Genomic DNA, 22,084 nt, shown 5'->3' on the forward strand with positions numbered 1-22,084 from the left:
AATGATGAGTCAACATTGGAGCACTGCATCTAAGACCCAACTAGATCGATTCACTAAAACCACAAATATATGAAATAAGTCAAAAAGTGTGACAAAAATTGTGTCATAATAGTTATTAATAAACAAATAAATTCAGTTTACCGTAATGACACTGATTACTTTCTTGTTGTTGGACTGAAGGTCTTTTGTGCATACTTTAGTTGTTAAGCCAGTGTAATCAGCAAGAAAGTTAATTTTTAAATTGTTAATTCAAAGGAATTGAGAAAAGTTGATTTTAGATATGTGGGCTATTGCATTAACTTATATAATTAGGAGAAGCACAGAAAGTTATTGTCGGCAATAATGACGTGAGAGTAACTGTGGGCACTAACTACAATATAACAGTTACAATAGCGCTACCATCTTGTTATTATTTAGCCAACAAACGCACTGGGACCGCAATTTCCATGCCAAACTGTTTAATTTTGTTTCTTGGAAAGTGTCGACGCCTGAATTACGGAGGCATCAGACGATGATCGTCTCGACCAGTCCCCCGGCTCCCCTGTACCTCTCTCGGACTCAGCGTACGCCATGTACGGGAGTTATGCCCAAAACTTTTGCCCGACAGCACCCGGTGCACTGCTGAGCACGAAGATGTCACGCAACACGAATACCGTCCAACTTACAATAACTCCAGCGTTCTTCGCTCGCAGTAGCGTGTATCGAGCCTTCTGCTTCTTACAATAACTCCAGCGTTCTTCGCTCGCAGTAGCGTGTATCGAGCCTTCTGCTTCTGAATTAACAACGGAAGAGCATTGAAATAACTCTCATGCAGGCTTCTTCTTCTATTTCCAACAAACTTAGGAAGGTCACCTTCTCTGGGCAATGCGATTACAGTTACATGTACTGACAAGAGTCTAGCCGGCTGCAGTGGCCGTGCGGTTCTAGGCGCTTCAGTCTGGAACCGCGCGACCGCTACGGTCGCAGGTTAGAATCCTGCCTCGGGCCTGGGTGTGTGTGATGGCCTTAGGTTAGTTAGGTTTAAGTAGTTCTAAGTTCTAGGAGACTGATGATTGGTTGGTTGGTTTGTGGGATTAAAGGGACCAGACTGCAACGGTCATCGGTCCCTTGTTCCAAAACTTAAAAACACCCACACAGAGTAAAATACGGAAAATAGAGACAACAGACGAGACACGACAAGAAAAACTCAGACAAAGAACAGACAAAATAAATTAAAAGCACACAGTGAGACGGTGGTTGGGCGACCATAGAGAAAAAAAGAGGAATAGCCAACTACCAGGAACACATTAAAAACTCGGATTAAAATCGGAGGCCAAAAGCCAGAATCAACACTAAAAAACAAACACTCAGATTAAACGATAAAAAAAAACCGCCCGAATAAAACGCAAAACTAAGTCCACCATGGCAGAGTCATCTTTTAAAAGGGCAGAGAGCGTGTCAGGCAGCGCAAACGTCTGCCTGAACACAGATAAAAGTGGACAGTCCAACAAAATGTGGACCACTGTCAATGCCGAGCCGCAGCGACAGAGAGGGGGGTCCTCACGGCGCAAGAAGTGGCCGTGGGTCATCCGGGTGTGCCCAATGCGCAGTCGACAGAGGACGACAGACTCCTTGCGAGAGACTCGCAAGGAGGAGTGCCACACAGTCGTCGTCTCCTTGACGGCACGGAGTTTATTAGGGGCGGTCAGACCGCGCCATTCAGCGTCCCAAAGCGAGATAACTTTGCGGCGTAAAACTGCCCTCAAATCAGTCACCGGAAGGCCAATGTCTAGAGTGGGTTCACTGGTGGCCTGTTTGGCCAGGCTGTCAACACGTTCATTGCCCGGGATACCGACATGACCGTGGGTCCACACAAAGACCACAGAGCGGCCGCAACGGGCAAGAGTATGCAGGGACTCATGGATAGCCATCACCAGACGAGAACGAGGGAAACACTGGACGAGAGCTCGTAATCCGCTCAGGGAATCGCTACAGATAACGAAGGACTCACCTGAGCAGGAGCGGATATACTCTAGGGCACGAATGATGGTGACCAGCTCAGCAGTGTAAACGCTGCAGCCATCCGGCAAGGAACGTTGTTCGGAATGGTCCCCTAGAGTTAGCGCATAACCGACACGACCAGCAACCATCGAACTGTCAGTGTATACAATGGCAGAGCCCTGATACGTGGCCAGGATGGAATAAAAGCGGCGGCGGAAGGCCTCTGGAGGGACTGAGTCCTTCGGGCCCTGTGCCATTCGAGCCGAAGGCAAGGGCGAGGAACACACCATGGGGGTGTACGCAAAGTGGCCCGCAAAGGAGGTGAAAACCTTAAGCCCGGAGAGAAGCTCTTTGACGCGGACCGCGATCGTACAACCTGACCGGGGCCGACGTTCTGGTAGATGGACGACCGATTGCGGGAACAGGAAACGATAGTTTGGATGCCCAGGCAAGCTAAAAACATGGGCAGCGTAAGCGGCCAGTAAATGTTGGCGCCTCAGTCGCAGTGGAGGGACACCAGCCTCCACAAGTACGCTGTCCACAGGGTTGGTCCGGAAGGCACCAGTGGCAAGGCGTATCCCGCTGTGGAGGATTGGGTCCAGCACCCGCAACGCAGATGGGGATGCTGAGCCATAAGCCAGGCTCCCATAATCCAGACGAGACTGGATTAACGCCTGGTAGAGCCGTAACAGGGTAGATCGGTCGGCGCCCCAGCGGGTGTGGCTCAAGCATCGCAGAGCATTTAGACGCCGCCAACACGCCTGTTTAAGCTGCCGAATATGAGGCAGCCAAGTCAACCGGGCATCAAAAACTACACCCAAAAACCTGTGGGTCTCCACCACAGCAAGAAGTTCGTTGTCAAGAGAAAGCCGCGGCTCAGGATGGATCGTTCGGCGCCGGCAGAAATGCATAACGCGGGTCTTGGCAGCCGAAAACTGAAAACCATGCGCTACAGCCCAAGACTGCGCCTTGCGGATTGCGCCCTGTAGCTGACGTTCAGCAGCTCCAATGCCAATAGAGCTGTAGTAATGGCAGAAGTCGTCAGCATACAGGGAAGCGGAGACAGAATTTCCCACGGCCGCAGCGAGCCCGTTAATGGCTATTAAAAACAGGCAGACACTTAAAACAGAACCCTGTGGCACACCGTTCTCCTGGACGTGGGAGGAACTATATGAGGCCGCGACTTGCACGCGGAAGGTACGATACGACAGAAAATTGCGGATAAAAATCGGCAGAGGGCCCCGAAGACCCCATCCATGAAGCGTAGAAAGGATGTGATGACGCCATGTCATATCGTACGCCTTCCTCATGTCGAAAAAGACAGCGACCAGGTGCTGACGGCGGGCAAAGGCAGTACGGATGGTCGACTCCAGGCTCACCAGATTGTCGGTGGCGGAGCGGCCTTTACGGAACCCACCCTGAGACGGAGCCAGAAGGCCCCGAGACTCCAGTACCCAATTCAAGCGCCGGTTCACCATCCGTTCAAGCAACTTGCAAAGAACGTTGGTGAGGCTAATGGGACGGTAGCTGTCCACCTCCAGAGGGTTGTTTCCAGGTTTCAAAATGAGGATAACAATACTTTCCCGCCACTGCGACGGAAACTCCCCCTCGACCCAAAGACGGTTGTAAAGGTCGAGGAGGCGTCGCTGGAAGTCCACTGAAATGTGACAGTGGATGCCATCTGGCCCAGGAGCGGTATCGGAGCAAGCGGCTAGGGCACTGCGAAATTCCCACTCACTGAATGGAACATTGTAAGATTCTGGCTGGTGGGTGCGAAAGGCTCCGACGTTTCATCCGCTCTTTAATGGAGCGGAAGACCAGTGGGTAATTGGATGAAGCGGAACTAAGAGCAAAATACTCTGCCAAGCTGTTGGCAATTTCGTCGGAGTCTGTACAAACTGCTCCATTCAGTGAGAGCACAGGGACGCTGACAGGGGTCCGATAGCCATAGAGGCGTCGGATCTTGGCCCAGACCTGCGATGGAGAGACATGGAGGCCAATGGCGGACACATACCGCTCCCAGCACTCCTGCTTGCTTTGGCGGATAAGGCGGCGGGCCTGCGCACGCAGCCGTTTGAAGGTGATGAGGTGTTCAATGCAGGGATGTCGCTTGTGACGCTGTAGCGCCCGCCGGCGATCTTTAACCGCTGCAGCGATCTCAGGCGACCACCAAGGCACAGTCCGTTGCCGAGGGGACCCAGAAGAACGGGGAATGGCAGATTCGGCGGCAGTAACGATGCCGGTGGTGACCGATTGAACCACCGCATCAATGTCATCACTAGAGAGAGGCTCAATAGCGGCAGTGGAGGAAAACAAGTCCCAGTCAGCCTTATTCATAGCCCACCTGCAAGGGCGCAGAGAAGACTGGCGCTGTGGCAGGGACAGAAAGATCGGAAAGTGGTCACTACCACACAGGTCGTCGTGCACTCTCCATTGTACAGACGGTAAGAGGCTAGGGCTGCAGATCGAGAGGTCGATGGCGGAGTACGTGCCATGCGCCACGCTGAAGTGTGTGGAGGAACCATCATTTAAAAGCGAAAGATCGAGATGTGCTGATATATGCTCAATGGCGGCGCCTCGACCTGTCGCCACTGACCCACCCCACAGAGGGTTATGGGCGTTGAAGTCGCCCAGTAACAAGAAAGGTGGGGGCAATTGGGCTATCAGAGCTGCCAGGACATGCTGCGCGACAGCACCATCCAGTGGAAGGTAAGGACTGCAGACGGTAACAGCCTGTGGCGTCCACACCCGAACAGCGACAGCCTCTAAAGCTGTTTGTAGAGGTACAGACTCCCTGTGAAGAGAGTTAAGGATATATATGCAGACGCCACCAGACACCCTTTCATAAGCTGCCCGGTTCTTATAATAACCCCGATAACCACGGAGGCCGGGGGTTCGCATTGCTGGAAACCAAGTTTCCTGAATAGCAATGCAGAAGAAAGGGTGAAGGCTGGTAAGTTGTCGGAGCTCAGCTAGATGGTGGAAGAAACCACCGCAGTTCCACTAGAGGATGGTATTGGCCATGTCTGAGAAAGGCGTGACGGGACTTGGAAGGCAGATTAAGCCGCTGGGTTACCTGCTGCCTCCAATTGAGCACCGGTGCTAGCGCTATCCATGGCGTCTGAGGGGCCGGCGAGATCGAGGTCCTCAGCGGACGCCAGAATCGCCACCTCGTCCTCAGATGCAGAGCTTGTAGGAAGCGGTGGGATGGGTGCCACCACAATGTCGGTATTCCTGGGGACTTTCTTCTGCTTCTGTTTCTGTTTCTCTCGTTGTGCCATCGGTGGTTCAGGCTTGGAGGGCTTCACAGGGTCAGTCTCAGGGACGGACGACGACCGTGAGGCCCTACGACCAGGGACTGGTGGCTGTTTCAGCCACTTGCGGGTGTCTGCTGTGCCGCTGGTCGGAACTTACGAAGGGAGGTCCCCAAGGGACCCCTTCCTTGCGAGAGTAGCCGAAGAAGGCTTACGCTTCTCTGGCTGGGAAGGAGGAACTGATGTCCCCAATTGTTGGGGGGGGGGGGGGGGTGTTGCTCCTGAAGTAGATGGAGCAGGAGCAACAGGTTGTGAAGTGCCCCCCACAAGCAAGGGGGCTGGTGGATTCTGGCCGATCTTAGAGCCGATTCGTGACGATGGGAGAACCGTCGTTGCAGCAGCGGCGTAGGTTGACTTCATTGCTACAGGATGGAGCCGCTCATATTTCCGCCTAGCCTCGGAGTAGGTCAGGCGGTCCAGGGTCTTATATTCCATTATCTTCCTTTCTTTCTGGAATATCCTACAGTCCGGCGAGCAGGGGGAATGGTGTTCTCCGCAGTTAACACAGATAGGAGGCGGGGCACATGGAGTATTGGGATGTGAAGGACGTCCACAATCCCGACACGTGATGCTGCAAGAACAGCCAGATGACATGTGCCTGAACTTCCAGCATTTAAAACACCGCATCGGAGGAGGGATATATGGTTTCACATCACAACAGTAAACCATCACCTTAACCTTTTCGGGTAAGACATCACCCTCAAAGGCCAAGATGAAGGCACCAGTGGCTACCTGATTATCCCTCGGACCCTGACGGACGCGCCGGACGAAGTGAACACCTCATCGTTCTAGGTTGGCGCGTAGTTCATCGTCGGACTGCAGAAGAAGATCCCTGTGGAATAGAATACCCTGGACCATGTTGAGACTCTTATGGGGTGTGGTGCTAACTGAAACATCCCCCAACTTGTCACAAGCGAGCAACCTCCATGACTGGGCAGAGGAAGCGGTTTTAATGAGAACTGACCCAGAGCGCATTTTGTACAAGCCCTCCACCTCCCCAAAAAACTGAGGCTTGGTTGGTATAAAAGATTCACCATCAACCCGCGTACAGATAAGGTACTGGGGTGAATAATCTCCACTGCTGTCTTTAGCCATGCGTTCCTCCCATAGAGTGGCTAGGGAGGGAAATGATCTTTGATTGTATTGTTTGCCGTTGAGGTTAGACCTCGATCGCTTAGAGAGTGCTGGTGGAGGCCCACCAGCGAGAGATGATGTACCACGCTTCATTGCGGGTCATCCGCCCTGATGCCACCCACTCCGACCAGGGGCTCTCCCCACGGGCGCCACCCAGCCGCAGCAAAGACGACCTGGCAGGATGGCCTTTGCCGGGAGTCCCTATGCCCCAGAGGGATAGGCATCTACTCCTCGGCATACGTGGGGAGGTAGCAGCTCAGGCATCAGCAGTGCGATCCCTGTGTAGTCAGGGGGCTACCACCAAGAGGGTACATGACGACCCCACCACAACGGACTGGCTACCGTGCTGGATGTCGGGTGTCAAATATCCATATGTGTCATGAGTGCGAAGATGGAAGTGCATAATGGAGGGCATGTATGCCACCCGGAACACACTGCAGCTGACGTGGCCGGATGCTCGGTGTAAGGCCAACTCCATGACAATATCGGTTGTGCCAGATCTTAGGGCAAGATGGATATAGAATGCACCACGTAAGGCGTCCTTCCCCAAATGGTACGCACTAACAGAAAATTTTGAAGTCTAGTGGTCAAACCCCTTAGGGGACCATCACATTAAAGCCGAGTAGTTTGAGACTCCTTTTAGTCGCCTCTTACGACAAGCAGAAATACCGCGGGCCCATTCTAACCCCCGAACCCGCAGGGGGGGGGGGGGGGGGGACTTATGACCTCAGAAGTTAAGTCCCATAGTGCTCAGAGCCATTTTGAACAAGAGTCTACCGATTTATATACTTTAGCTTTTCCAAACAGCTCCAAACAAATTTCGTAACTGGTTTTTTCAACAATAGCGTTACAGTGTTTTTCACTCCGACGATTAGTCTGATGCACTCACTGCGCTAGTCTCTCCTGTATAAACCTTTCCATCTCTAAATAACTACTGCACTCTACATCCGTTTTAACCTTCTTTCTGTAGTCGCATTAGCTACCCGATCCACCCGTGTCTGACATGAGTACGATCGTTTTCCTAGTACAGAGGTTCGTCTTGGGGCTTGAGCCGGCTCGGGATATATGCGAGTGCCGACGGCGAGTGAGGAGGAACAACGCTTTGAGAACGGAAGGCGGCAGCGCGCGAGTCGGCGATTGGCTGGCGGGCAGAAGCGAAGACGGCGTGCCTGAGGCTGGGCGGCGGTTATCACGTGGTTATACTGGAGGTGGCGGGAGTTGGACGGCGCTGTCCATTCTCCAGGAACCTCGTGAGCTGTGGATGAGCCCGCTTCCTTGGAGGGACAAACTGTTAAGGTCTTGCGAAGTGATGGTCTGACATCTTCGCAAAAATCGCTCCAGCATCAAGACACCCAGTTAAGTGCTCTAATTACTAAGAGCGCTTAGTTAACCGTGTATGTGATTGCTCTTCGTACAGTAAGACGTTGCCGGACGCGTGATATTACGTGTGTTCGATGTCATTTGATGCCTCTTACTTAGCGTGTGCTCTGCTTCCGCATAAAATTGATGTATTTGCAGAATGTTAGTTCATTAGCTATTATTAGCAAGAGTTTAATCCATGTCAATATGTCCCCTGTGGGCAATCTGAGTTTTTATTTCTAAAGGTTACCGTGTTGAGCTTTGCAGGCCCACTGAAGGTGGCCAGTGTGTGCGTTAATAAGTTCTAGTGAGTTTCGGTTCTCGTGAGACAGTTTATTTCCCACTCTTATCGTTTATCAGGTATTGTTTCACTTAAAGAAAGGACTTGCGAGTGAAACTGGTTGTTGCTGTTTAGCCGTGCTTTTATAGTGTAAATTTACTGATCAATCTTGAATGCTAAAGTTAAGAAAAGTTCTTTTGGCCTCCTGTTGTCGGGTGTGGTCTGTGTTTCAGTGAGCTGAGACAGCGGGCAACCGAAGCGCAGAGCTTCTCTTTAGATTGCAAATTTGGCTTACGGGCGGTGGACTCCATCTGAGCTTGTTTGTTCCTATTCGGTAGCGTTTGCCGGGTTCACATTTCGGTAACCTACTCGGTGTGGGGTTGCAAACGGAGCTACGTGTTGGTTCGGAGTATTACTTCCCTCAGTCGGCTCCATCGTTCGTGGTTAATCTTCGGCCTTACAAGCTTGGGCCTTACTTATGTTCTTACACGTTTATGATTGTACAAATTTGTAACTTTCTGTGCCCTAAAAGCCCATATTATAAGCCAATGAGCATTTGAATAATTTCGTGGTTCGCCCTGCAAGGTTCTCTAGTCTAGTAATTTGCAAGATTGCCCAAGTTACGTTTTAAATAAATATGTTCTAAGTATTCATGTTAAAATTGAGACTGTGTGTCCAGTGTTATTTTACATGTATTGTTAAAGTATTGGAATTGAAAGGGTCTTAAATAACTTGTCTTAACTAGAGTTATTTAAACTAGGTACCGATTTTAAGAACCCACAAAATGATAGTACTATAAAGGCAAAATAAGGTTAAGCATACTTTCAGAAAGAGCGAACAGCATCTGGAATTGTACAACTTCATTATAAGTCCTGAACTGCAAGACCAACAGTTTAAAAAAAAATCCTTCACAGCGAAAAAGCCTGGTTCAAGAAGAATGATGTAGTGGATATTTATAATATGCACGGGTATGAAAAAGATAATCCGCGCAGCAGGCACCTAAGACAACACCGTCAAATATAGTGTCAATGTCTGCTGTAGTATTATCGAGCGTTGTAACAGTCGGGCGAAAATTTTCCGGTCATTTCTCTACCGGAATGATTTGAAGAAAAAAGTAAAATGATCGCGGAAGCACTAAGTGTGGCCATTGAAATGGTAAGCACTAAACCCAACTGATTTCTTTCCGTGCGCCCATCTGAAATTATTAATTTATGAAGAACGGATTTCTGACATCATAAACCTGTGAGAGGGAACGTAATAAACCTGTGTAATAACGTGAAGGGATACAGGCATGATGGATTGCATTCATCAATCATTCGCCGCAAAAAATTCCAATTTTGTTCCGTTGTTCCGCGAACGACACATTGGACAGTATTAACAAAACGCGTATGTAATTCAAAGTTTTGTGTTTCTGCATTACTTTCACACTTATATTATATAGTCAGTTTAACTGAGACAAAGAACTCGAATTTTGTTTTGTGATACTTCGTACACGTTCTTCAAAATGAATAATAGAGAAATTTACAATGGCGTTTACAATAAAAGCATATACATTAACAGACAATTACGGGAAGTGCTACACCTTGAACCCCTTGATCGAATACTGCAAAACAGATATTCCACTATTTCCGTATCTGTATGCTATATTGATCAAAATTTTCACCTTATAGGGCGCTTATTTTCTGTAATTCCAGTACAGGAATTAGTCATTCAGACGGAGAAAAAGTGGTGTGAATACATGGTGGCTATCGACTGTGTCTAACGAAAATGGAACTCTTCAAGTCGATCAGAACACAGCATGCCTAGTGAAAGAGCACATATAGTTATCAGCACCTTTCAGATTCAGAATGGGCAAATCGTTGTAATAAGGGAGATGGGAGCATCACTCCGATATGTCGCACAGACAGTTGAGTATACTGCAATGACTGCAGAACGAGTGGTGAAGGGATGGACTCACGGCAACAGTGCGGCAATAACAGTAGGCACGGATCCTTCCAAAACGATTACTTGATGAGACTATAGTGCCATTGTTCGACAGCCTCTTAGGAATGACAACAGCTTAAATCCAAGCAGAGACTACAGACAGTGTCGAACCACGGACAATTGGAAAAAATAACTGGAAGCCCAGTTGAGATCTCCAGTTCCCATGTGCTTCTAACAGCTGACACCGTACCTAGACAACGGAGTCTTAACACAGCGCAGAGACAGTCAGCCAAATTTGCTGGCATTCTATGGTGTTCAGCGATGAGTCTCACTTCTGTTCGTGGCTGCCAGATCGACGCCTACGTGTCCGTGGAGAACTGGGTGGAAATTGCTGAAAACAGCTTTTGTCGAGACCGGTATCGCCGCGCGGGATTTGCAACAACCACTCACTGGGACCCGGAAAACAGTGCAGTCGCTGCCATAATGCGGAAACGTCGCGATTTATCTGACATCCGAAAGTGCATGATCACTAATTTTCCTAAACGGCTAAGTATGTAATCTACACTCCTGGAAATAGAAAAAAGAACACATTGACACCGGTGTGTCAGACCCACCATACTTGCTCCGGACACTGCGAGAGGGCTGTACAAGCAATGATCACAAGCACGGCACAGCGGACACACCAGGAACCGCGGTGTTGGCCGTCGAATGGCGCTAGCTGCGCAGCATTTGTGCACCGCCGCCGTCAGTGTCAGCCAGTTCGCCGTGGCATACGGAGCTCCATCGCAGTCTTTAACACTGGTAGCATGCCGCGACAGCGTGGACGTGAACCGTATGTGCAGTTGACGGACTTTGAGCGAGGGCGTATAGTGGGCATGCGGGAGGCCGGGTGGACGTACCGCCGAAATGCTCAACACGTGGGGCGTGAGGTCTCCACAGTACATCGATGTTGTCGCCAGTGGTCGGCCCGTTGACCTGGGACCGGACCGCAGCGACGCACGGATGCACGCCAAGACCGTAGGATCCTACGCAGTGCCGTAGGGGACCGCACAGCCACTTCCCAGCAAATTAGGGACACTGTTGCTCCTGGGGTATCGGCGAGGACCATTCGCAACCGTCTCCATGAAGCTGGGCTACGGTCCCGCACACCGTTAAGCCGTCTTCCGCTCACGCCCCAACATCGTGCAGCCCGCCTCCAGTGGTGTCGCGACAGGCGTGAATGGAGGGACGAATGGAGACGTGTCGTCTTCAGCGATGAGAGTCGCTTCTGCCTTGGTGCCAATGATGGTCGTATGCGTGTTTGGCGCCGTGCAGGTGAGCGCCACAATCAGGACTGCATACGACCGAGGCACACAGGGCCAACCCCGGCATCATGGTGTGGGGAGCGATCTCCTACACTGGCCGTACACCACTGGTGATCGTCGAGGGGACACTGAATAGTGCACGGTACATCCAAACCGTCATCGAACCCATCGTTCTACCATTCCTAGACCGGCAAGGGAACTTGCTGTTCCAACAGGACAATGCACGTCCGCATGTATCCCTTGCCACCCAACGTGCTCTAGAAGGTGTAAGTCAACTACCCTGGCCAGCAAGATCTCCGGATCTGTCCCCCATTGAGCATGTTTGGGACTGGATGAAGCGTCGTCTCACGCGGTCTGCACGTCCAGCACGAACGCTGGTCCAACTGAGGCGCCAGGTGGAAATGGCATGGCAAGCCGTTCCACAGGACTACATCCAGCATCTCTACGATCGTCTCCATGGGAGAATAGCAGCCTGCATTGCTGCGAAAGGTGGATATACACTGTACTAGTGCCGACATTGTGGATGCTCTGTTGCCTGTGTCTATGTGCCTGTGGTTCTGTCAGTGTGATCATGTGATGTATCTGACCCCAGGAATGTGTCAATAAAGTTTCCCCTTCCTGGGACATTGAATTCACGGTGTTCTTATTTCAATTTCCAGGAGTGTATGTCCATGCCACCGTGCATGACAAAATGGCGCTCATGCAAAACCGGTGCCAATGCAATTGCCCAATGCAGTTGCGGTGCAACATGGACCATAGATGACAGGAGTGAACGACGGCTGCGGAGGTGCGCACGGGCGAGTAGACGTGCAACAGTTGAGCAACTGACCATCTAGATGAACCCTGGGGCTACTAACAGTGCCTCCTCAACGACCGTTGCTGCATCACGGCCTCCGCAGCAGGCGCTTGTTAATGCACCATGCTAACTGCTGTTCAGTGGCGACGAAGGGTGGAATGCACGCCAGTACCGAAACTTGGCGTCCACAGAGTGGCCACAGATGGCCTTCTCAGATGAACCTTTCATGCTCCATTGGGCAGATGGGAGTTGGCATGCAATGCGTGATACACCTCAAAATAAACATCCTGCATCGACGAGAGAGCGTTATGATCTGGGGAATATTTTCGTGGCATTCCCTGGGTGACCTCGTCATCTGCAAGGCACAGTGGGTCAACACAAATATGTACCTATCGTTGGGGACCATATACACCCCTAAATGCTCCTTGCCGCCGTTGGATAAGCAGCTGCAGCAGTAAGTCGTATACTCCTAGCTCACTCATTTGTTACATAATTTAATTCTTAATTTCTTTGCGTGTTTTTGGTACTTGCATTGTTTAATTCATAAATTTCGGGCGTATTATAGTATTTGAGAGTGTAGCATCGCATTTTAGTACCTGAATAGTGTAAATTCGCGTAGTCGTTTGTCTTCTGTTTTTGTTTTGAACGGCCAGTGTCAGTTGGTCACAGTCAGTGTGCTCCCTGCCGCCGTTGGATAAGCAGCTGCAGCAGCAAGTCGTATACTCCTAGCTCACTCATGTGTTACGTAGTTTAATTCTTAATTTCTTTGCGTGTTTTTGGTACTTGCATTGTTTAATTCATAAATTTCGGGCGTAATATAGTATTTGAGAGTGTAGCATCGCGTTTTAGTACCTGAATAGTGTAAAATCGCGTAGTCTCCTTCCGCCGCCGAGCAGTGTCAGCAGTGCGCAAGTGGCAGCATTACTTCATTTACTAGGCAATCTTGTATTTTAATAACCGTTTAAATTTTGTCTATTTGTTTGCGCTCTCTGTAGATTAGTTCAGACGTTCTTTGCAAAACAGTTTTTAGCATGGATAGGGACTGCAACTGCTGTGTTCGGATGCAGGCTGAGTTGGCATCCCTTCGCTCCCAGCTTCAGGCAGTGTTGGCTTCGGTCACACAGCTTGAGGCTGTTGCCAATGGGAATCACTGTGGGGGTCCGGATGGGGGTTTGTCGGGGACGGCCAGCTCGTCCCACGCATCCCCTGATCGGACTACGACTGTGGTTGCCCAGCATACTGCCCGCATTGAGGCTGATCCCTCACCTGTGGTAGAGTGGGAGGTCGTCTCAAGGTGTGGCAGGGGGCGAAAGACATTCCGGAGGGCTGAACGGAAAGCCCCTCCAGTTTGTCTGACGAACCGGTTTCAGGCTCTGTCTCAGGCTGATACTGATCTTCGGCCTGACATGGCTGCTTGTCCTGTTCCAGAGGTTTCCCCTCACTCTGCAAGATCCGGGCAGTCGCAGAGGGTGGGCTTACTGGTAGTTGGGAGCTCCAACGTCAGGCGCGTAATGGGGCCCCTTAGGGAAATGGCAGCAAGAGAGGGGAAGAAAACCAATGTGCACTCCGTGTGCATACCGGGGGGAATCATTCCAGATGTGGAAAGGGTCCTTCCGGATGCCATGAAGGGCACAGGGTGCACCCATCTGCAGGTGGTCGCTCATGTCGGCACCAATGATGTGTGTCGCTATGGATCGGAGGAAATCCTCTCTGGCTTCCGGCGGCTATCTGATTTGGTGAAGACTGCCAGTCTCGCTAGCGGGATGAAAGCAGAGCTCACCATCTGCAGCATCGTCGACAGGACTGACTGCGGACCTTTGGTACAGAGCCGAGTGGAGGGCCTGAATCAGAGGCTGAGACGGTTCTGCGACCGTGTGGGCTGCAGATTCCTCGACTTGCGCCATGGGGTGGTGGGGTTTCGGGTTCCGCTGGATAGGTCAGGAGTCCACTACACGCAACAAGCGGCTACACGGGTAGCAGGGGTTGTGTGGCGTGGGCTGGGCGGTTTTTTAGGTTAGATGGCCTTGGGCAAGTATAGAAAGGGCAACAGCCTCAACGGGTGCGGGGCAAAGTCAGGACATGCGGGGACCAAGCAGCAATCGGTATTGTAATTGTCAACTGTCGAAGCTGCGTTGGTAAAGTACCAGAACTTCAAGCGCTGACAGAAAGCTGGCTTAAGCCAGAGATAAATCCTGCCGAAATTTTTACAAAGGTACAGACGGTGTTTAGAAAGGATAGAATGCATGCAACCGGTGGTGGAGTGTTCGTCGCTGTTAGTAGTAGTTTATCCTGTAGTGAAGTAGAAGTGGATAGTTCCTGTGAATTATTATGGGTGGAGGTTACACTCAACAACCGAACTAGGTTAATAATTGGCTCCTTTTACCGACCTCCCGACTCAGCAGCATTAGTGGCAGAACAACTGAGAGAAAATTTGGAATACATTTCACATAAATTTTCTCAGCATGTTATAGTCTTAGGTGGAGATTTCAATTTACCAGATATAGACTGGGACACTCAGATGTTTAGGACGGGTGGTAGGGACAGAGCATCGAGTGACATTATACTGAGTGCACTATCCGAAAATTACCTCGAGCAATTAAACAGAGAACCAACTCGTGGAGATAACATCTTGGACCTACTGATAACAAACAGACCCGAACTTTTCGACTCTGTATGTACAGAACAGGGAATCAGTGATCATAAGGCCGTTGCAGCATCCCTGAATATGGAAGTTAATAGGAATATAAAAAAAAGGGAGGAAGGTTTATCTGTTTAGCAAGAGTAATAGAAGGCAGATTTCAGACTACCTAACAGATCAAAACGAAAATTTCTGTTCCGACACTGACAATGTTGAGTGTTTATGGAAAAAGTTCAAGGCAATCGTAAAATGCGTTTTAGACAGGTATGTGCCGAGTAAAACTGTGAGGGACGGGAAAAACCCACCGTGGTACAACAACAAAGTTAGGAAACTACTGCGAAAACAAAGAGAGCCCCACTCCAAGTTTAAACGCAGCCAAAACCTCTCAGACAGACAGAAGCTAAACGATGTCAAAGTTAGCGTAAGGAGGGCTATGCGTGAAGCGTTCAGTGAATTCGAAAGTAAAATTCTATGTACCGACTTGACAGAAAATCCTAGGAAGTTCTGGTCTTACGTTAAATCAGTAAGTGGCTCGAAACAGCATATCCAGACACTACGGGATGATGATGGCATTGAAACAGAGGATGACACGCGTAAAGCTGAAATACTAAACACGTTTTTCCAAAGCTGTTTCACAGAGGAAGACCGCACTGCAGTTCCTTCTCTAAATCCTCGCACAAACGAAAAAATGGCTGACCTCGAAATAAGTATCCAAGGAATAGAAAAGCAACTGGAATCAGTAGAGGAAAGTCCACTGGACCTGACGGGATACCAATTCGATTCTACACAGAGTACGCGAAAGAACTTGCCCCCCTTCTAACAGCCGTGTACCGCAAGTCTCTAGAGGAACGGAGGGTTCCAAATGATTGGAAAAGAGCACAGATAGTCCCAGTCTTAAAGAAGGGTCGTCGAGCAGATGCGCAAAACTATAGACCTATATCTCTGACGTCGATCTGTAGTAGAATTTTAGAACATGTTTTTTGCTCGAGTATCATGTCGTTTTTGGAAACCCAGAATCTACTATGTAGGAATCAACATGGATTCCGGAAACAGCGATCGTGTGTGACCCAACTCGCTTTATTTGTTCATGAGACCCAGAAAATATTAGATACAGGCTCCCAGGTAGATGCTATTTTTCTTGACTTCCGGAAGGCGTTCGATACAGTTCCGCACTGTCGCCTGATAAACAAAGTAAGAGCCTACGGAATATCAGACCAGCTGTGTGGCAGGATTGAAGAGTTTTTAGCAAACAGAACACAGCATGTTGTTATCAATGGAGAGACGTCTACAGACGTTAAAGTAACCTCTGGCGTGCCACAGGGGAGTGTTATGGGACCATTGCTTTTCACAATATATATAAATGACCTAGTAGATAGTGTCGGAAGTTCCATGCGGCTTTTCGCGGATGATGCTGTAGTATACAGAGAAGTTGCAGCATTAGAAACTTGTAGCGAAATGCAGGAAGATCTGCAGCGGATAGGCACTTGGTGCAGGGAGTGGCAACTGACCCTTAACATAGACAAATGTAATGTATTGCGAATACATAGAAAGAAGGATCCTATATTGTATGATTATATGATAGCGGAACAAACACTGGTAGCAGTTACTTCTGTAAAATATCTGGGAGTATGCGTGCGGAACGATTTGAAGTGGAATGATCATATAAAATTAATTGTTGGTAAGGCGGGTACCAGGTTGAGATTCATTGGGAGAGTGCTTAGAAAATATAGTCCATCAACAAAGGAGGTGGCTTACAAAACACTCGTTCGACCTATACTTGAGTATTGCTCATCGGTGTGGGATCCGTACCAGATCGGTTTGACGGAGGAGATAGAGAAGATCCAAAGAAGAGCGGCGCGTTTCGTCACAGGGTTATTTGGTAACCGTGATAGCGTTACGGAGATGTTTAATAAACTCAAGTGGCAGACTCTGCAAGAGAGGCGCACTGCATCGCGGTGTAGCTTGCTCGCCAGGTTTCGAGAGGGTGCGTTTCTGGATGAGGTATCGAATATATTGCTTCCCCCTACTTATACCTCCCGAGGAGATGACAAATGTAAAATTAGAGAGATTAGAGCGCGCACGGAGGCTTTCAGACAGTCGTTCTTCCCGCGAACCATACGCGACTGGAACAGGAAAGGGAGGTAATGGCAGTGGCACGTAAAGTGCCCTCCGCCACACACCGTTGGGTGGCTTGCGGAGTATAAATGTAGATGTAGATGTAGAAATGCAGTTCGTTTTTCCTTGGCGCGGAGGGATCTAAACAGGACAATGCAACGTGTCACGCAGCTCTCAGTATACATGCGTGGTTCGAAGAGCACCAGGATGAGTTAACCGCACTTCGCTGGCTACCAAACTCCTCAGGTTTAAACCCAGTCGATTATCTGTGGGACCACCTCGATGATACCGTTCTTGCCATCGGTCCTCAACCGAGAAACTCAGGGCAGCTGGTCATGGCACTGGAGTCGGCGTGACTCCACATACCTTCCAGAATTTCACTGACTCTCTTCCTGCACGTTTCGCAACGTTCTACGCTACAAAAGGTGGTTATTCAGGCTTCTGACCACCATAATGTGACGGAACAGTGTAGGATCATAGTGTGAGCAACTGTTGGATGTGACAACAGGAATCGTTTGGTAATTTTTCAAGAGAGTCGGTATGCCGTTCAGCTGGTGACAAGAGTCACAAGCCTTATTTTTGCATCTTTCATGACCAGTGCATCAGAAAGCTTATTCGAGGAGGATAACTCAGGGCCCCACGCGACAGTACATCCCACAATCGCTCCTGGGAAAGGAAGGGATCTTTTACTGCGTGCTTTGACATCCATAAAACAGCCAGCTATCGTCATTTGTTTCCGGCAATGCAAGTGATTCCTCGATATGACATTCAGAGGCTGTTTCATTCAATGGCTGATGGAAGAATGTGGCCCGAGTGCGGAGGCGGGTGGAGGCACTCATACTAATGTTAATGGTGGACGTGAGTTCCGAAAGGAATGAAAGTTTAATCGTCTTATTCTAATATACGATGAACACCACTACAAAGTTTGATAAATATTTAACTGGTGCTTTACTTTGTAAGATTTTCAATTTCTGTCATTAGCGTAAGTCGTTCTCGCTTTCCTTTTTTTTCCAAATACCCCAACATCAGCTGAAGTAAAGAGAGACAGATAGGTGGATGGTGTCTTCGATCACTCTCTATCGTAAACATTTTTCTAAATCCGTTTCTGTCGATGATCTTGTACTGACGTAGGTGGAAGAGCAGGTACGTTGTGTATTAAATAGGATATAATAAAAACACTCAATCCAGTTATCGTCATAAATATTTTACAATAAAACCTTGACCTAAAATACGAGTGAAAAATACAGCACATCAGGTAGTGTACACAGTTACTTAAAGAGCCTTCAGCTCCATTTCATACTGATATTCGTAATGATGTTACAGTATGTACTGCATAGTTATCTGCTGCGTTTTTACGTAATGAAATTTGATTCAGATTGTTCAGCGAAACAACGGTGAACAACGAAAATTATAGGAACACTTTTTGGAAACCCCGTAATTGTCTGTCATTGAGACGCATAAGCTTGAAGTTTGGTTCAAAGATGCCTATAACCTTCCTCTGTAACAGTGCAAAAGCATCGTGCCCTGCGACGTCTCCCTCCAGCTCGGTGACACTTCAAACAGTAAGATGTCTAAAAATGCGAAAACAGGCCACAGCTCAGGAGTTCATGTGAGGTGTAAGGTGGGTTAATGATATCACGTTGAGACCAAATTTCACCACGTCTTCCCGATGGTGGTCACAACCATGACACCCAGCGTTGAAAACACGCGGTTGTCTTACGGGTGGCCCAGGAAAATATTTCGAAAATACCATCGCTCAGAATCGATACGGAAAAGCGTCATAGGGTGGCCTAAAGTGCGTCAATTAAACCACTACTTTCCTGGGATGTTGATTCCACACAATTCTCGGTTGTAAATGGTAGTTCGCAATGTAATAAGGAACAGTAAGAAATTCTTGAGGACCTTTGACATTGCTGACACCCTTCGGGGTTTCAGGCCTTCGCTAAGGACACTGTGTGGCTGCATCCCCATTTAAAGTGTAGCGCGATCGCAATATTTACTATCCTGTAGAGGCTGGAACCACTAAAGAACGTTCGCGTCCATTCGACTAAATTTAAACGTGATCAGAATCGTTAAATGATACTCATACTTATTCAATCCTTCTGTTTTCTGCCCCCCTGCAGCGTGGTCACGCAAGGATGTAACGTTAACATGTGCATGAATGGAACAGTGAAGCGTCTCTTCCAGACCCCACAATTTGGCAACAACTTCGGTGCCACCGACGGGACTTCGTTGTGCACGTTACAAATATAAACTACGTGCTCAAAAGTATCCGGACACCCCAAAAACATACGTTTTTCATATTAGGTGCATTGTGCAGCCACCTACTGCCAGGTACTCAGCACCTCAGCACATCAGCGACCTCAGCAGTCATTAGACATCGTGAAGAGCAGAATGGGACGCTCCGCGGAACTCACGGACTTCGAACGTGGTCAGATGATTGGCTGTCAATTGTGTCATACGTCTGTACACAAGACTTCCACACTCCTAAACATCCCTAGGTCCAATGATTCCGATTTGATAGTGAAGTGTAAACGTGAAGAGACACGTTCAGCACAAAGGCATACGGCCCGACCTGGTCTGTTGACCGTCGATGAGGGTCTTAGTGTGTAACAGGCAGACATCTATCCAGATCATCATATAGGAATTCTAAACTGCATCTGGATCCATTGCAAGTAAGGCGGGAGGTGAGAAAACTTGGATTTCGTGGTCGAGCGGCTGCTCATAAGCCAGACATCACGCCGGTAAATGCCATATGACGCCTCGCTTGGCATAAGGAGCGTAAACATTGGACGACCGAATAGTAGAAAAACGTTGTGTGGAGTGATGAATCACGGCACACAATGTGGCGATCCGATGGCAGAGTGTGCGTATGGCGAATTCGCCGTGAACGTCATCTGGCAGCGTGTGTAGTGCCAACAGTAAGATTCGGAGACTGTGGTGTTATGGTGTTCTGTTTTTCATGGAGTGGGTTTGCGTCCCTTGTTTTACGTGGCACTATCACAGCACACCCCTACACTGATGTTTTAAGCACCTTCTTGCTTCCCACTGTTGAAGAGCAATTCGGGGCTGGCGATTGCATCTTTCAACACGATCGAGCACCTGTTCATAATTCACGGCCTGTGGCGGAGTGGTTACACGACAATAACATCCCTGGAATGGACTGGCCCGCACAGAGTGCTGACCTGAATCCTATAGAACACCTTTGGGATGATTTGGAATGCCGACTTCGTGCCAGGTCTCACCGACCGACATCGATACCTATCCTCAGTGCAGCGCTCCGTGAAGGATGGGCTGCCATTCCCCAAGAAACCTGCCAGCACCTGATTGAATGCATGCGCGCGAGAGTGGAAGCTGTCATCAAGGCTAAGGGAGGGCGTACACCATACTGAATTGCAGCATTACCGATGGAGGGTGCCACGAACTTGTAAGTCATTTTTAATCAAGTGTCCGGATACTTTTGATCACATAGTGTAGCTGTCAGAAACTTCGACACCATTTCATCACGGTGGCTACTCCAGCGCCTGGAGTTAGGAAAATCGCACCCAAGGGGTGTTGAAGAGACTGTCTAACCCGCAGGCGCTAGATCAGGTGACAGGCCGATTTGGTGTCGAATTTTCCGAAGGTACATTTCAAACTTGCTCAGCGAAGATGCGTGGGTGACACAGAGGGTGTTTCCTAATTGTAGATGGTTCTTAGAGCGGCCCTTTTCCGTTTTATATCAAGAACATCTTTCTGCTGATCATTGCACTGCGAACTGTTGTTTCCGACTGCGAAATGTGTGGGAATGAACGTCGCAGGGTACGGGGTGGTTTCATTGACGCTCTTACGCCGCTCTTTGGGGTATTAACTGTCTTTTGAAGTTTGGAAGCATTTAATTTCTCTGATTTTTTTGACGAAGATTGTTGCAAAGTCGGGTTTCTGATACAGAAAATTATTTAAAGAACATTGCAGTTATGTGATGTACAGATAGAATTTCACTCTGCTTTCCTGTTCAGATATTACTGTAAGAGTAGAACATAAATAAGTAAGAGTGTATCCAGAGTATGCAGTCGTGCAGAAATACTTCAGAATTCCAAATATATTTCTTGATTTCTTTTATTTTTTATTTTATTATTTATTTATTTATTTTTTGAAATTGTGTTGGATTGCCATTTACTCTCATCAGAATATGGGAAACAGTTTTATATTTGTGCCTCATTCAGTGACACAACGCTCAAGGAACGTTTATGTATGGCTCATCATCTGATCGTTTTAGTGATACTGATAGAGTAGCATTTAGGAGATACTAGAAGCAGGAACACCTCAGCTGTCATGGGTCAACAAATGAACCACTTAGGATATAGTTGTGACTCTGCTGTACCTGTTACCTTTAATTGTTTGTTTACTCGTTCTAGTCAGGAATGTATTGATTTACACTGTAAAAGAAAGATGTACTTTACGCGTTGTGTCACATATGCGCATTATAAACAATATCCTATACCCGTCAAGCAATTATACTCATTCCATGTTGGTCCACAAAAAAACGAGTAATCCCATTAAGTGCCTCTTAGTATCGATACCCTGGGCAATCGCAAAATTAATAGTAATATGTTTCCTGGTGTTCGCTGTTCAAGGAATTTCGCAGGTTAAAATCCGTTCTCAAAGACTACGCATTTACTTCAGTTTTTCAGCTCATGGTTATACCTACGAAAACAGTGTGCGCAAGTAGCTATACCATAACGACAGTTGTCTTGCTGATCACTGAACATTTCTCTCGTGCATAAGGGAAAACAACCATTCTCATTGATAGACTTTTCTCGACCTATTTTTAGAAGCACAGCGAAAGACAAAAGTATTGTCGAAACATCCTATTAATATTTATTAATATTTCCATCGCTAACGGCCTTGCCGCAGTGATAACACCGGTTCCCGTCAGATCACCGAAGTTAAACGCTGTCGGGCTGGGCTAGCAGTTGGACGGGTGACCATGCGGTCTGCCGAGCGCTGTTGGCAAGCGGGGTGCACTCAGTCCTTGTGAGGAAAACTGAGGAGTTACATGATTGAAAAGTAGCGACTCCGGTCTCGTAAACTAACATACGGCCGGGAGAGCGGTGTGCTAGCCACATGCCCCTCCATATCCGCATCCAGTGATGCCTGTGTGTTGAGGGTGACACGGCGGCCAGTTGGTACCGTTGAACCTTTTAAGTCCTGTTCGGACGGAGTCAATATTTCCATCAGATCAATTTCCATATCTTTTCT

At 48.5% G+C, this 22,084-nt stretch overlaps 1 pseudogene; it reads left to right on the plus strand.

The window, feature by feature from the left end:
- Positions 1-21,720: 21,720 nt before the first annotated feature.
- LOC124796720 lies at positions 21,721-21,838 on the plus strand (annotated as a pseudogene).
- Positions 21,839-22,084: the final 246 nt, after the last annotated feature.

This window comes from Schistocerca piceifrons, chromosome 4 (assembly GCF_021461385.2).
Source record: "Schistocerca piceifrons isolate TAMUIC-IGC-003096 chromosome 4, iqSchPice1.1, whole genome shotgun sequence".
Lineage (NCBI taxonomy): Eukaryota > Metazoa > Arthropoda > Insecta > Orthoptera > Acrididae > Schistocerca > Schistocerca piceifrons.